Source organism: Arachis ipaensis, chromosome B10, assembly GCF_000816755.2.
Source record: "Arachis ipaensis cultivar K30076 chromosome B10, Araip1.1, whole genome shotgun sequence".
In the NCBI taxonomy this organism is placed as follows: domain Eukaryota; kingdom Viridiplantae; phylum Streptophyta; class Magnoliopsida; order Fabales; family Fabaceae; genus Arachis; species Arachis ipaensis.
Window position 1 is genome coordinate 54,078,388 of NC_029794.2, and position 17,297 is coordinate 54,095,684.

The 17,297-nt window shown below is 40.0% G+C and overlaps 1 long non-coding RNA gene across 1 annotated transcript; it reads right to left on the reverse strand.

Annotated features, from left to right (window-relative positions):
- On the reverse strand, positions 1,359-16,998 carry LOC110268247. The gene is made up of 3 exons (XR_002356374.1): positions 16,828-16,998; positions 5,919-5,924; positions 1,359-1,371 (listed from the first exon to the last, which is right to left on the reverse strand). It is a non-coding gene; the product is annotated as an uncharacterized LOC110268247 (long non-coding RNA).

The following is a 17,297-nucleotide window of genomic DNA, read 5'->3' on the forward strand; positions in this document are numbered from 1 at the left end:
AATTAAGAAACCAATATAGGAAATATGTTGCGAGTATATCCCTTAACCAGCTAAAATCCGCCTCATCAATTTAGAAAGGTTGTCACAAAATTTAGAATAAAAATACTGGGAGTATGAGTCCCAAGTCGTCTCCCAACGAGTTGCCAAAAAGGGTGCTATCTTAGTAATCAGGAGTTTTCTGGGGAATTTTGAATTTGGGCAATGGGCAAATAAATGATTGTAAATTAAAGTAATGAAAATTAAAAGAAATTTATATATTCCGAAATAAAAAGCCTTGACTGGGGGAATAATTAATTGGAAGTTCTATCCTTGTTGGAATTCTCTCAAATGCAGTATAAAGAGGTTGTTGTTTTCACTTAGTTAACCCTTACTAAATAAAGAAAAGTCAAGTGATTGAGCTAACTCTTATTCGCAAATTCTAGTCCTCTCCCTTGGGAAGGTCTAGCGTTAGTAAATACAGAATTAGCCAACAATTTCCAATTTAACTAATCACTTGAGCATTCCAACTCAAGTGTCTCCTCTTAATCAACCCCCATGTCAAGTAGGGACTCTACTCCATTGACATAAATATAACGCTCATAAAAATATAAGAAGAAGACATGATAAATTAAATAAAATAGGGATTAAAAATTAATTAAAGGAAAAAGTAATTCTCTGCATTAACAATCCATGAAAATAATCCAATTATAACTTTAAACAAGAATTAAGAATATGGAATAAATAAGGAATAAGAAAACAAACTAGAATAGTATCTTCAACGGAGGTGATGACTCTTCAATATCCAAAAGCGAAAGCATAAAACTAATAAACTGTGAATGTAAAGAAAACCTAGAGGAAGAGTAATTTTCTCTCTAGATTCAGATCTAAAACTAAAAACTATGCTAATGAGAATGTGTGTTGAGTCTCTGCATGTTTCCTGGCTTTAGTCTGTGTTTCTGGGCCAAAAACTGGGTCAAAACCTGGCCCAAAATCGCTCCTAGCGTCTTCTGTTAATTCTGCAGATCACGCATGTCACGCGTACGCGTCAGTTACGCGTACGCGTCAGTCACGCGTACGCGTCGCTGGTCGTTTTGGCGTGTCACACGTATGCGTTATGTATGCGCACACGTCTTTGTGCAAACTCCAATCCACGCGTACGTGTCAGTCACGCGCACGCGTCGCTGCAAATTTCTCCATGTCGCGTGCACGCGTGAGCCATGCGTGCGCGTGGATGCTCGCTGGTTATCTCCTTAGTTTCTTGTGTTCCTTCCATTTTTACAAGCTTCCTCTCCATTCTCTAAGCTATTCCTGCCCTATAAAGCCTGAAACACTTAACACACGGATCACGGCATCAAATGGTATAAAGGAGAATTAAAATACACAAATTAAAGACTTCTAGGAAGCAAGTTTTCAACCATATAGAACAAAACTAGGAAGGAATTGTAAAATCATGCAAATCATATGAATAAATGGGTAATGACTTGATAAAAACCACTCAATTGAGCATAAGATAAACCATAAAATAGTGGTTTATCAGGCTGCCAATTAAACAAACTGAAAATGGTATTTTCATTCATCAAGAGAAGTATGCCAAGGAATTAGTTAAGAAATTTGGTATGGAAAATGCCAAACTGACGAGAGGAACTTTTGCGTGGTCTAGAAATTTGCGGATAAATCCTTGTTGCAAGTATAGTTTCTAAACCTTCAAAAATTCCTTCGTACAAACGTTTTGGTTGTCACAAGTAACAAACCCCTTTAAAATTGATAACTGAGTATTTAAACCTCGGGTCGTCTTCTCAAGGAATTGCAGGGAGGTATGTTCTTATTATTGGTTATGAGTTTGTAAATTGGGGTTTTGGAAGTAAGGAGGAAATATGTTATATGACAAGTAAAATAAAATAATAATAATAAAATCTCTTGGCAAGGTATAAGAATTGGAATTCCCATCCTATTTATCCTTATCAGGTGTGAAGGGAATTGGGTTTTAATCCCACTTGGTCAGCCTTTATTGAACAAAGGAAGGTTAAGTGGACTGATTAGCTTGATTCTCAAGTCCTAGTCAACTCCTGTGGAGAGACTAGTGTAAGAGCAATCCTAGCTCAAGCAGAATCTGCCAATTTCAATCATTTGCTGAGTTTGATAACTCAAGTACTGCCAATCACTTGACCAAAGCCAAAAGGGAGAAAAATATCTAAATTAAATTAAAAGCATCAATATAAATAAAGCAAAGTAATCTTAAATCTGAAAATACCTCGAATTGCATTAACAAAAGAAATTAAATCTGACATAGATGTTCATAAATTAAATTGAGAAAATAAATAAAAAGAACATTGAACCTGGGATCGAGAGTCACTCCTAAAACTAAGAGAAATCCTAATCCTAATCATAAGAGAGAGGAGAGAACCTCTCTCTCTAAAAACTACATCTACTCCTAAAATTGTGAATATGAAAGCCTCTCATGAATGGATGCATTCTCCCACTTTATAGCCTCTAATCTGTGTTTTCTGGGCCGTAAACTGGGTCGGAAACAGCCCAGAAATCGCTGGAGGAGAAATCTGCCACGCTGGTTTTTTGTCACTGCGACGCGTCCGCGTGGATCACGCATTCGTGTCGCCTAGCATCAGGGCAACTATGGCATATTATATATCAAATAAAAGCCCCAGACGTTGGCTTTCCAACGCAACTGAAACCGCGTCGTTTGGACCTCTGTAGCTAAAGTTACAACCGTTTGAGTGCGAGAGGGTTAGGCTGATAGCTTTGCAGTTCCTTCAACTTCTTGTATTCCTTCCACTTTTGCATGCTTCCTTTCCATCCTCTGAGTCATTCCTGGCCTGTAATCTCTGAAAGCACTTAACACACATATCAAGGCATCTAATGGTAATAAAAGAGGATTAATATTAGCAAAGATAAGTCCAAAGAAACATGTTTTCAATTAAAGCACATAATTAGGAAGGCAAATGTAAAACCATGCAAATAGTATGAATAAGTGGGTAAAGAGTAGATAAAAACCACTCAATTGAGCACAAGATAAACCATAAAATAGTGGTTTATCAACCTCCCCACACTTAAACATTAGCATGTGTTTTTCATATATTCATGCATCCTGATTTGAGTACAACTCATATGCATTGCTACCAACATTTACTTTAGGGCATTTTGTCCCCTTTTACTTATTTTCTCTTTTTTCTTTTCTTTTTCTCTTTTTCATCATTTTTTTATACATATTTTTTTTCTTTTATTTTTCTCAATGCATATGATTAAATTATTGGATGCATGAATCATGTCCTAAATATTTTTTTCACATTTTCAGAAAATTCTAACATACTCAATTCTCAAACCAAATATTTCCAAATTCACTTCCCCACACTTAATTTATGAGCACTCTCACTAGTCTAAGCTAACTAAGGATTCAAATTAAGGACATTATTGTTTTTCGCTTAGAGTTAATGATGTGCTAAAGTAAGGAACAAAGGGGTATAATAGGCTCAACATTGGTTTGCAAAGAATAATGAAAAGGTAAGGCCATATGGGTATGTAAGCTCAGTGAACAAAGGCCTCAATCATGTAAGTGTATGCATACATCAAACCATGGAAATATAGAATCAAGCAAGACAAAGATCACAATTTTAGAGAGAAAAACACACATCAAAAATAAATTATTGGTTGATAAAATACAACCAATCAATTAGGCACAAAAATCTCACGGGTTTCGTGTGTTCGAGCTCTAGACCATGTTCCAATATAATATTTCTTCAAACAAGTGTAACAAAAAATTTTATTAGTGAAATGCTCTTAAAAAGGTTTCTTGAAAAAGAAAATATTACCTCAACCAAGTGGTAAAATATGCAAAAAAAAAATCAAACAAACATGCAAATGCAACAACTAATCTACAAAGAAAATTTAAACATTGGTGTTGAGACAAGAAAGTACTAATCCATGGAGATCGGTATCGACCTCCCCACACTTAAAGATTGCACCGTCCTCGGTGCATGCTGAGATTCGCAGGTGGACGGGTTGTTTCAACTGTTGCTTTTCTCGAAGGATTGTGCAGATGGACTTGTCTGTCTCCCCATGTAAACGTCTTCCGCTTCCCTTCCGGGTGGCCATCCTGAAAGAAAAAGGGAAGAAAGGTAACCCAATAATAGAGATAAGAAAATAAATGAAGTATGGGTGGGTTAATGCCAAATGAAAAGGGTCTCATTTACATGGAAGCTTCAACATATACGTGAGAAAACAATAGAAGTCATGGCATACCAGTGGTATAAAATTTGCAACAATGGGGAAGAGAGTGGGTAATAAAAGACAATGTAAATTCATGTCAATGCAAAAGGAATATCAGTATTATAAAAAGTAGCATTGATTTAAACAATATTACCCAATCTGAATAAAAGAAGTCATGAAGCACCAGGATAATTCAAGAGAAGATGCAACAGTTGAATAGGAAAATTTTAACACCAATGGTAAGACAATAAATTTAGAAAATAAAAATAAACATATGCACAAAATTAAAATGCAATGAATGAAATATGCAAATAAAATAAGTAAAATAAAATAAAAGATAAGAAGAATGAGAAGGGAAAGAAGGGAAGAAGAAGTAAGTAAGAAAGGAGGGAGGAAAAATTAGGATTGGGGGAGAAAAGATAAGATATTTGGCAAATTAGGATAAGCTGTGCGGCGCAAGCGACGCGGTCGCGTGAGGCACGCGGTCACGCGGTCGTGTGACACAATTCATGCTACTGGCGCGAGGGCAGCCTCGCGCTCGCACAACTCTCTGTTCAAATTATTATTAGTGCCAAATTTTAAGTGACGCGATCGCATGGAGCATGCAATCGCGTGAGTGGGCTTTAGAAGAATGTGACGCGGTCGCGTGGGTCACGCGGCCGCGTGGGTAGAATTGTGCATTCAGCACCAATCCAGCACCACTCTAGCACAATAATTGGTTGTACACCCTTTTACGTCGAAATCCAGAGCACGCGGTCGCGTGGGAGGCCATTATTCCCATATGACGCGGTCGCGTGGGACGATTTGTGCCATTGGCACGCCTCCATTGCTGCTCCTGTGTAACTCTCTGTTCATATTAGTGTTGTCTCCCATCTCCTTGCGACGCGGACCCGTCAATGAGGCGGTCACGTCGCGTGACTTTTTGTTTTTTTTTTTTAATAATGCAGTATGCAGAATGCAATGCGAATATGAATGTTATGCAAAATTCCAGGTTCAATACAATACAATAAAATAAAACTCGAAAACAAATAAAACTAAATAAAAATGAAAAAGGAACGATCATACCATGGTGTGTTGTCTTCCACCTAGCACTTTTAGTTAAAGTCCTTAAGTTGGACATTTGGAGAGTCCTTTGTTATGGTGGCTTATGCTTGTACTCATCTAGGAATCTCCACCAATGTTTGTGATTCCAATATCCTCCGGGATCCCAAACTAGGCGTAGAAAGCCTTCAAGTAAGTTAAAGCAAGTTACAAGGCCCCAAGAGTGTTGATTGTTGGAATGAATTCCGGGGGTCCCAAATCTTACTTTTGCACCCGTCTTCAAGTTGATTATCATGATTCCATCCGGGTGGTTCAGCTTTAGAATTCTCACTGAAGCGACCAAACAACTTCCTAGACCCATTCAATTGAGCTTGACACCAACCTTTGCATTTAAACTTAAAGCTTCCAACCATAATGAACCTTGCAGGACAGTTCTTACCATTGACCATCTTCCTTTTACTCTTAATGCCACAAAGAGTTCTAAGTTGACCATCTGTCTCCAGTAGCCCATATTCAAGTGGAATTAGAAAGCTAAGGGATATGAATTTTACCCACTTGAATGTTGTGAAGGATGATGGCAACTTAGGGGGAGGTGTTTTTAATGAAGTTGCAAGCTCCACTCCCTTGTGCTCTTCTCTGATAATTACCACCTCTTTGCAAGCTTCTTCAATTTCAACCTCTTCCTCTTGGTAGCTTTCTTCCAATTCAATCACCTTTTCATTGCTTTCCAAGGGCATGAGAGGTTGTGCTTCTTCTTCTTGAATCTCCATCTCTTGATCAACCTCTTCCAAGTCTTCAACTGTGATATGCCTTGGAGGTTGTACACTGATGAGCGGATATTTTATACGCTTTTTGGGGTTAATTTCATGTAGTTTTTAGGATGTTTTAGTCAAGTTTTTAGTATATTTTCATTAGTTTCTAGGAAAAATTCATATTTCTGGACTTTACTATGAGTTTGTGTGCTTTTCTGTAATTTTAGGTATATTCTGGCTGAAATTGAGGGAGCTGAGCAAAAATCTGATTCGGGCTGAAAAAGGATTGCTGATGCTATTGGATTCTAACCTCTCTGCACTCGGAATGGATTTTCTGGAGCTACAGAAGTCCAATTGGCGCGCTTCTAATTGCGTTGGAAAGTAGACATCCAGGGCTTTCCATCAATATATAATAGTCCATACTTTGCTCAAGGATAAATGACGTAAACTGGAGTTCAACGCCAGTTCCATGTTGCAGTCTGGTGTCCAGCGCTAGAAATAGGTTACAAGTTGGAGTTCAACGCCAGAATTAGATTACAACCTGGCGTTGAACACCTAAAACAGCCGAGGCACGTGAGAAGCTTTAGTCTCAACCCCAGCACACACCAAGTGTGTAATACCCGGTCTAACTGAAATTAATTAAATAGTAAATTAAATAGGAGTGAATATGGTTGGAAGATTTGGCAATTGGAATTTGATCATTTAAATATGATATTTGGATTCAGTGAATTTTTCCGAGTCAGAAAATATAGTTTTCGGCGTAAAAACGCGCAGTGGAATTTTGACCGGCAGTACCGGCTGAGATCTGTCTGGTACTGCAGTTGAGAAAATTGATTATAACTAAATAAGGTTAAGAAAGGAGGAATTTTAATTAGGGAAAGTAGAAATATTTAAAATGCAATTTGGAGCGCTAATCTTAAAAGGTTTTGGCCCGAAATTGGGCCAACGGACAAAAATAAGTGAACCGGGCCTAAGTGGGCCCAAGACCCAACATATATAAACATTAGTTATGAGCATTTCAGCTCATTTTTGCCCTAAAGAAGGAGTGTTGGGCGCTGAATTGAGAAGAGAGAAGAGAAGAGAGAAAACCTAACTCTCTTTGATCTTAAAACCACCATAACTTGAGCTACAGAGCTCCGATTGACGAGCCGTTTGTGGCCACGCATCGCTCTTCTCATTCTCTACAATTATATCTAAGTTTTGTGGTAAGTATTCCATTCATCTCTGCTCAGTTTTCGAAATTCCCTACTGTTACACGTTTTTGGGTAGTTAGTGTTGAAATCTTGTGATTTTGGGTGTTTAGGGATACTCCAACATGGATTCTAAGCGGGTTATATCCCTACTTCATATGGGATGAGGTAAGAAGTGCTTAAAGCCTTGCGATTTGTCATTTTTATGAGCCCTAGGTTGATGTATGTATGTGATATTGGTTATGTTAGTGTATTTGGTGATGTTGGTGCACAATTGGGAGATTAGTATTGCTTGAGGAGCTTTGGTGAGGCTTGGGGCTAAGGTTGGTGGAGACTTTCAAAGAAGAGGCTCAATTGATTTGGCTACAAGAGGTATGGTTTAAGTTTCATTTAAATACCGTGTGGTGTGATGAGAATTCCTAGGCTAGATGCCCCTAGGATTAAGTTTGGATTGTGTAAATGGTTGGTGCTAATATGCATAGTTGGTATGTGATGTGAATTAATGATTGGGTTGAGAATTGTGTGGCCTTGTATGCTTGGTGTATTGAGGATTGAATGCATTGGGTAATGAGTATTGATTTGTGGTTTATGCTTTTAAATTGTGAAATTGGGCCGGAGGCCATGAATTTTGGGCCGGAGGCCGGAAAAAGGTAAGGAAGGTAAGTTGATGTGTGCATTGTATGATGATGCAAGTGATTGGATGAGTTTCAGATAATGAATATATGAATGATTGGGTTGGTTATTGAATAATAGGGTTTGAGGAGTTGAAGTGTTGAATTTGGTAATTTTGGGTGAAATTATGTAGATGAGGTATGTTTGGTTTTGGTTGAGATATATTATGTGGTCATATATGTGATTATGATTATTGATGCCTTGATGGTATGATGATGTATGAGAATTATGCATGTTGAGATATATGCTGGATGAGTATTTGAGGTTGATTTGTGGGTGACACCATGTTGGTGGTGAGTATGATGTTGAGTGTGTGTAATGATGATTAATTGGAAATGGTATTATTGGAAATTGGGATGAGAAAGTATGTATGACATGTCTATGTGTTGTCTCTTAGCCATTTGATTAAGAAGTGTTAAATTAGTGGGATGATGTTTTGTGAGTTGTGGTGAAGTGTTGATGTGTGAGTTGAGGAGGCTTGATGTTGATTTTGGTATATTTTGATTGATTTCAAAGAAAGGGATGAAATTGGCATGTTTTGGTTGATTTTGAAAAGAGATGGAAATAACTTGTTTTGAAAATGGCACTTTGTGGTTTTGTGTGAAAACATGGTTTTTGGGCATACTTTGATGGGACATAACCTGGACTGCGGATTTCCGTTTTGTGCCAAACTTGTTTAAAAGTGAAATTAGATCCGCGATGTCCATGCCGTTCGAAGAACGGGCGAAAAACGATTTAAAATGAGAAAGTTATGTCCGTCGGAAGATTGGGGGTTGAATCTGTGAATTCTGCAGCTTTTAACTTAGAAAATTTTTAGTAGAATGACCCTCCACGCGTAGGCGTACTCGGCGTGTACGCGTCATTCTTCAAGAAGGCACCATCCACGCGTGCGCGTGGTGTGCGCGGGCGCGTCGATGCGCTGCACCAAATGCCCAGCCATTTTTCCGAGAGTTGTGCCAGAATTGTGCCAGTTTTGTGCCTGGGGCGCAAGTGCACCCACGCGTACGCGTGGCTGACGCATACGCGCCATTTGGCTATTTTTAAATTCGCGTGTCCGCGCATATGACGCTTGTGCGCCGATGAGTTTTGTGGCCATCCACGCGTGCGCGTGGAGTGCGCGTATGCGTGGCCCTGTTTTCATGCTAAAGTTGATTTTTGAGTTTTAAAAGCCAAATCTCATGCTTCTAAGCCTCCGATCTCACCCCTTATGTATTAAATCATTATGATATGCCTAGCAATGAGAAAGGAGCTAGGGGATGTGGTAACTTGCGAGTGAAGCAAGGGGAAAAGTTATGATCAATGATGATCAAAGATGATTATATGAGATATGGAGGATGACGGTGGAAGTACCATGTATGCCATGAGCCGAAGGGCTATATTTATTGATAAATGGCTGGTTCTTGATTGAACCATGAGCCGGATGGCTGAGTTATTGCCGGGTTATGGCGAAGCCATTATTGGTTATGGCTGAGTATAAAAGCATATATGATTAATGAATGAATGTGTTAAATGGATAATAATGGAGAATGTTGAAATGTGATGTGTGACCCCGAGTAGTAGGCAGTGGCATTGTCCACTTGCTCCGGGTATGAGACGAGAAAGGGTTTGCCTGTTTGTTTTGGATTTCTACATCATATATGCCATGTTACCTGACTATGTGCTACTTGTTTTACTTGTACCATATTTGTGTATTACTTGCCTGTATTGCTTGTGTTTGTACAACTGAGAGGCCCCTCATGTTGGTGTCGGTGGATGTTGAGGGCTGTTCTTGATGAGATGAATTGATGATACGATTGCATGATGATGATGATTATTGAATGAGATAATTTGAGCTCCCTGGGTAGACGCAGTGATGTGGTTTCACTAGCTCCAGGTGAAGGTATGATGTATTGATATAGAATTGTTGAGATAGAACAACTGGTGATAGTTTTGCTTATGATTCTGAGTCTGATTCGTGGAAGAGTCAACGAGTTGGGAAACATGAATTAGATTTAGCACTCCCTTATGACAGTTGCCTCTTCATGGATTAGCGAGAACCTAGGATGGATAATTGGTGAAGAAGTTTAAGATGCTTAGTGAGTTTTTATTGCAGTGCATTGTATTTATTTGACACTTTTACCGTACTGGGAACCCATGGGCCCGGGGTTCTCATTCCGTATATATCTCTTGTTTTTCAGATACAGGTCTAGGTGCTCAGAAGTGAGTTGTGGGTCGTTTGAGAGACGGCGAAGATCTTTATTTTCTCTCCTTTGTGTTTTGCTTAGAATCTCTCCACCTTTGTTTTGAAAAGATTATATTATGTATTGAAATCTTTTGAATTTGCCTATAGAGGCTCTCATGTTTCCTTCGGGAGAGATTAGGATATACTGTTGTCAACTACTTTCATACTGTATCCTAGCCGGCCTAAACTTCGCGGGTCGCGACTAGTGGCTATTTACTTATGTTATATGTATCTATCTGTTATCTACCTCTTAATCTCCTCTACGCCTTATCCGTATATCGCTTTCGGCTTCACGGTTTATCTTTTGTTGTCGATACGTGAGTGACACGTCTTCGCGATTTTATTTCTACTCTTTTCAGGCTTCTCAATTAATACTCCTTTCGAAATTACCTACTTTTATATATTAAAATTCCACCTGAGAGTCGTACCACCGTAATATCATTGACTTATGACTCGAGCATAATGATTTGAATATTAGGGTGTTACATTATGGTATCAGAGCAGTTCGTCCTCGTGAGCCTGAGGGATGGAACTGCTTATGCTTCAATGCATACTCTGAGTCTGTGCCTGTTCTAGTTAGGGTATCTAACCAATACATCTAGTGTGAAGTCCATGAGAGTACCTTTGGTGCTTTGAAGCACTATACTTCCGATATTGAGACTGATCAACTTGATATCGATTGTTTGGTATGTATAGGAACCAGATGGCGCCTCTTGGACCCGGTCGGGGACGTGAGAGAGATCGTACTAATACGCAGGAATTGGAAATCAACCCGAATAACCCGGTAAACTTTATGGCGGCGTTGGAGAATATGGCTGCTGCTATGCAGGCCACCGCGGAGGCTCTTGGGCAACAGATAAACAATAATGGCAATGGCAGAAGGGAAGCTCAGGGCCCGATGACACTGGCAACCTTCTTAAAGGTTAATCCACCTAAGTTCAAGGGAACCACCAATCCGACTGAAGAGGATACTTGGTTTCAGACCATGGAGCGAGCACTGCAAGCGCAGTTGGTGCCTGAAGAGCAGTGTGTTGAATTTGCTACCTATCTGCTCACGGGGGAAGCATCGCATTGGTGGCAAGGGGCTCGACGTCTCCTGCAACAGGGGAATGATCCTATCACTTGGGATGCCTTCCAGGTGGAATTCTATAAGAAGTACTTTCCGAATTCTGCCAGGATAGCCAAGGAATTGGAGTTACTGCAGCTGAAGCAAGGTGCTATGTCCGTATCTGAGTATATAGACAAATTCGAGGAGCTATTCAGGTTTTCCCGCATGTGTCAGGGAGCTCCGGGAGACTTCGAGGAATGGAAATGCATTAAGTATGAAGGAAGACTCCGGAGCGACATCTTAAGTTCGGTGGGACCAATGGAGATCCGAACTTTTTCAGAGTTGGTGAATAAGAGCAAAATTGCTGAAGAGTGTGTGAAAGGAGGGTTGCAGAGAAAGGAAGTCATGGAAAGCACAACGAAGGATGCGCACCAAGGGGTCGAGAGTTTAAGGAGAGAGGATACGTACAACACTTTCCCCAAGGACAGAATAACTTTACGACGAGTGAGGAGTCCCAAAGGAACGGTAAGGAAAAACGGGCAGCGGCTGCTTCTGATGTTTCAAGCTGTCAGAGATGTGGAAGTCATCACCCAAATAGGCCGTTCCGATTGGGGTTAGGTGTATGTTACAGGTGCGGGTTACCAGGGCATGTATCAAGAAATTGCCAACAAGGAGAGAGTCAGGATGCGGGCCGATTGTGACAGTAAGATTGAGGTAATTGCCTTAATACAAATGGATAAATGCCTGTGATGTAAATGACTTTCTGTTGAGAATGATGTGTTGTGTTGGTTATGTAGTTGGTTGATTTCTGGATTTTTGGTGAAACAGATTGAACCCGTGACTTCTAGTTCCTTTGATTTAAATAGATGAGGGATGGTCCTAAATGATGTCTTTGGAAACGTTGATTTGAATTGTCGGTTAAGTTAAGTGGTGGTTTAGTACTTGAGGAAATAAGTGATGAGACTAATACTTGACGAGAAATCAAGGTGGCATAGCGGAAGCTTGCTAAAGCGTTAGCATAGTATGGTAATAATAAGGAAAAGTGGAGTATGATTAGAAATGCTTTATGCTTTGAGTACTTAAAAGTTTAGTGAGCTTATGCAGATAATGATTCTAGGTAATTGGAATTAATTGCGGCTGTGATCCTTGATGGTTCTGAAACGGATGAGGAAATTATCATTGATGCGTAATCAGATTTAGATGATGATTGAGTGCAAGTTGTCGTGTTCGAGAGATGAGTGCTATGATGTTTGGTCATGGTGACCTTGGATTTAAATCAAGATTTATAATGATCGGTTGTAGAGGAATAGTTTGGAAACCTTTAAATTGCAATGCTGATGCGGTACTGAGATTGGTTTGAGGGAACCCGTGACGGGTGGTAAACTCCAATTTTTGGGGAGGTGCTGTTAAAATTTTTTTTCTTTTTTCCAAGAATTTGAAGGAGTGTTGGTTATAGTTTCGAGAAGGACCTTTGATTTGACTAACTTTAACAAAAGAGATGTGTTTCAAATACTTTTATAGATTATTAAAGTAAGCCATATTTTTAAGATTTTGTCAGCTTGTTAGTCCAAACTCATTTGAGTTCTAAAAATGAAGAAGGCTTTGATTAATTATAGTGATATGGGATGATGGCTATGATTAACAATGATGGCAATATTATTAATGACATGATTTGAGATTTAATAGGGTGTGAGTTGATGAAACGATAAAAGTAAGGAACGAGGCTGTTGGTCGGCGTTGAACGAATGACCGAGACCCTCAGATATGGAGAAATCAGAGCGCGGCAATGGAAGTGCGCAGAGTAAAAGGACCTTGGAACTGTTATGCGTTGGATATAAAGGCAGACTACGCTCGCGTACTCGTAGTGATGGATGGAATTTTCGAGGGCGAAAATTTCTGTTAGTGGGGTAGAATGTAATACCCGGTCGAACCGAAATTAATTAAATAGAAAATTAAATAGGAGCAAATATGGTTGGAAGATTTGGCAATTGGAATTTGATCATTTAAATATGATATTTGGATTCAGTGAATTTTTTTGAGTCGGAAAACATAGTTTTTTGCGTAAAAACGCGTAGTGGAATTTTGACCGGTAGTACCGGCTGAGATCTGTCTGGTACTGTAGTTGAGAAAATTGATTATAACTAAATAAGGTTAAGAAAGGAGGAATTTTAATTAAGGAAAGTAGAAATATTTAAAATGCAATTTGGAGCGCTAATCTTAAAAGGTTTTGGCTCGAAATTGGGCCAACGGACAAAAATAAGTGAACCGGGCCTAAGTGGGCCCAAGACCCAACATATATAAACATTAGTTATGAGCATTTCAGCTCATTTTTGCCCTAAAGAAGGAGTGTTGGGCGCTGAATTGAGAAGAGAGAAGAGAAGAGAGAAAACCTAACTCTCTTTGATCTTCAAACCACCATAACTTGAGCTACGGAGCTCCGATTGACGAGCCGTTTGCGACCACGTGTCGCTCTTCTCATCCTCTACAATTTTATCTAAGTTTTGTGGTAAGTATTCCATTCATCTCTGCCCAGTTTTCGAAATTTCCTACTGTTACACGTTTTTGGGTAGTTAGTGTTGAAATCTTGTGATTTTGGGTGTTTAGGGATATTCCAACATGAATTCTAAGCAGGTTATATCCTTACTTCATATGGGATGAGGTAAGAAGTGCTCAAACCCTTGTGATTTGTCATTTTTATGAGCCCTAGGTTGATGTATGTATATGATATTGGTTATGTTAGTGTATTTGGTGATGTTGGTACATAATTGGGAGATTGGTATTGCTTGAGGAGCTTTGGTGAGGCTTGGGGCTAAGGTTGGTGGAGACTTTCAAAGAAGAGGCTCAATTGATTTAGCTACAAGAGGTATGGTTTAAGTTTCATTTAAATACCGTGTGGTGTGATGAGAATTTCTAGGCTAGATGCCCCTAGGATTAAGTTTGGATTGTGTAAATGGTTGGTGCTAATATGCATAGTTGGTATGTGATGTGAATTAATGATTGGGTTGAGAATTGTGTGGCCTTGTATGCTTGATGTATTGAGGATTAAATGCATTGGGTAATGAGTATTGATTTGTGGTTTATGCTTTTAAATTGTGAAATTGGGCCGGAGGCCGTGAATTTTGGGCCGGAGGCCGGAAAGAGGTAAGAAAGGTAAGTTGATGTGTGCATTGTATGATAATGCAAGTGATTGGATGAGTTTCAGATAATGAATATATGAATGATTGGTTTGGTTATTGAACAATAGGGTTTGAGGAGTTGAAGTGTTGAATTTGGTAATTTTGGGTGAAATTATGTAGATGAGGTATGTTTGGTTTTAGTTGAGATATATTATGTGGTCATATATGTGATTATGATTATTGATGCCTTGATGGTATGATGATGTATGAGAATTATGCATGTTGAGATATATGCTGGATGAGTATTTGAGGTTGATTTGTGGGTGACACCATGTTGGTGGTGAGTATGATGTTGAGTATGTGTAATGATGATTAATTAGAAATGGTATTATTGGAAATTGGGATGAGAAAGTATGTATGACATGTCTATGTGTTGTCTCTTAGCCATTTGATTAAGAAGTGTTAAATTAGTGGGATGATGTTTTGTGAGTTGTGGTGAAGTGTTGATGTGTGAGTTGAGGAGGCTTGATGTTGATTTTGGTATATTTTGATTGATTTCAAAGAAAGGGATGAAATTGGCATGTTTTGGTTGATTTTGAAAAGAGTTGGAAATGACTTGTTTTGAAAATGACACTTTGTGGTTTTGTGTGAAAACATGGTTTTGGGGCATACTTTGACGGGATATAACTTGGACTGCGGATTTCCGTTTTGTGCCAAACTTGTTTAAAAGTGAAATTGGATCCGCGATGTCCATGCCGTTCGAAGAACGGGCGAAAAACGATTTAAAATGGGAAAGTTATGTCCGTCGGAAGATTGGGGGTTGAATCTGTGAATTCTACAGATTTTAACTTAGAAAATTTTTAGCAGAATGACCCTCCACGCGTAGGCGTACTTGGTGCGTACGCGTCGTTCTTCAAGAAGGCACCATCCACGTGTGCGCGTGGTGTGCGTGGGCGCGTCGATGCGCTGCACCAAATGCCCAGCCATTTTTCCGAGAGTTGTGCCAGAATTGTGCCAGTTTTGTGCCTGGGGCGCAAGTGCACCCACGTGTACGCATGGCTGACGCATACGCGCCATTTGGCTATTTTGCAATCCGGGCGTCCGCGCGTATGATGCTTGCGCGCCGATGAGTTTTGTGGCCATCCATGCGTGCGCGTGGAGTGCGCGTATGCGTGGCCCTATTTTCATGCCAAAGTTGATTTTTGAGTTTTAAAAGCCAAATCTCATGCTTCTAAGCCTCTGATCTCACCCCTTATGTATTAAATCATTATGATATGCCTAGCAATGAGAAAGGAGCTAGGGGATGTGGTAACTTGCAAGTGAAGCAAGGGGAAAAGTTATGATCAATGATGATCAAAGATGATTTGTGATACTTGGGTAGTCGTAAGAGTGGTGGTTCATCACGCTTGCTCCAGGTTAATGTTTGAGATTTGATAACAATGATGATTGCTTTTAAACTGAACGAATATATGTTTTGAGATCCTGGGCAGTAGCAAGGGTTGTGGTTCGTCCCACTTGCTCCAGGTCAGAGATTGTGACGCCTGGGTAGTAGCGGTAGTAGTGGTGAATCCACTCGCTCCAGGTTGAGCTTTTAGACACCCGCCTGGGTAGTAGCCGCAGTAGTGATTATTTCACTGGCTTTGCTTTCTCTGTGCTTGTTTCGCAAGTGACTACTATCATCCTCCCTGCTCCATCCCTACGCTCTCGCATGCTTTCATGTACACATGTCACCTCTTCCCTACAACCCATGACACGCCCTGCCCTGCTTTCTATGCCATGCTTCCTCAAAAACTGGAACTGGGCCCTTACAATCTTAGGCTGACTAGTTTCCGTAGCTGTCCTTCTCCCAGCCCCCTATTTCGATCATGCCTCTCCAATGCTCTCTTCGCTGGTTGCTTCCCTGCTGACTAGGTAAGAGCTTTCTTGCTGTGAAATTAGTTGATTGGACGGCTATTATTAAATAGTAGATGCTAGCCTTTCGAGCGACGTCGAAAGGTTGCTTTAGTTAATCCTAAAAAGAAAGTTGTTAAGCTTTCGGTTTCCAGGAAACTAAGAAATGGCGGAGCATTCTTTAGTTCCGGAGGGAGCGAACCCTGGTTAGCTGTCGATGTGTGGCTAGTTCTGTTGAGCTTTGCTCCGCTTCTTATTCTTGCACTTGCGTATGCATATTCTTCTTTTTATTCACTTGCATCATCTAGCCTTTCTTTGAAAGTAATTACCATGTCTTAGATGGAAATTCATCGGATTCACTTTCAATTCCCTTTTGTGGACATCTGAGGAGAGGGGGGAAGCCCTTTCACAGAATCCGTAGATTCTCTCCCTAAGAGCAGAGCCACTTGACCAGAGAGATAGACGATGTTTGCACGGGTACCCTCAATGCATTAATTTGACGTTGGGGCTAAACCTCTTTTTGTTTGGCCCATGAGGATACTTTCACTATACTTGCTCTTCTTGCCTGCTCCCATTTCGAGTCAAGCTTCCGCTTGTCACGAAAGATTATTTAAGTAGAATGCCCTTGGTAGAGTATACCGATAGCTCTCAAAGAGGACCCCTCATCCAAGGTTTTCCTTGAGTTGGCCAGAAATACCTTACTAAGTGTAGAGTTGTCGTGACACACAATAGTTGAAACATTCTCATTCTTTACTTTCTCGTCTTGAGCTCGCCTTGCCGGATTATTCAACCGGACCTCTATAGAGAATATAGAATTCGAAATCACCGGTAGTCACATCTAGCTATCAAAGAAGATACAAGCCTTATCCTAATAAAAGTTAGGGAAGGAAGGCAATCTTTTTCCTAAAAGAACCTCAGCTTGCATACCTTTTCCTTCCTTATCTATCTTTACCTAAAGTAAAGGACGATAGGAAGATAGGATTGATGTGAGCATTAACGTCTGCCAAGTTTATAGAAAGTGGGTCAAACTACAGGTATGAGTTCCATCTTACTTACTTGGCCCTAGCTTACTACTCCTACTGGGATACTCGCAAAGGAAGGCAAAGATAGCTAATAGTAGCTCAGCTCATATTGGCCTGGCCTTATTCAACTACCAGCACTGGAATG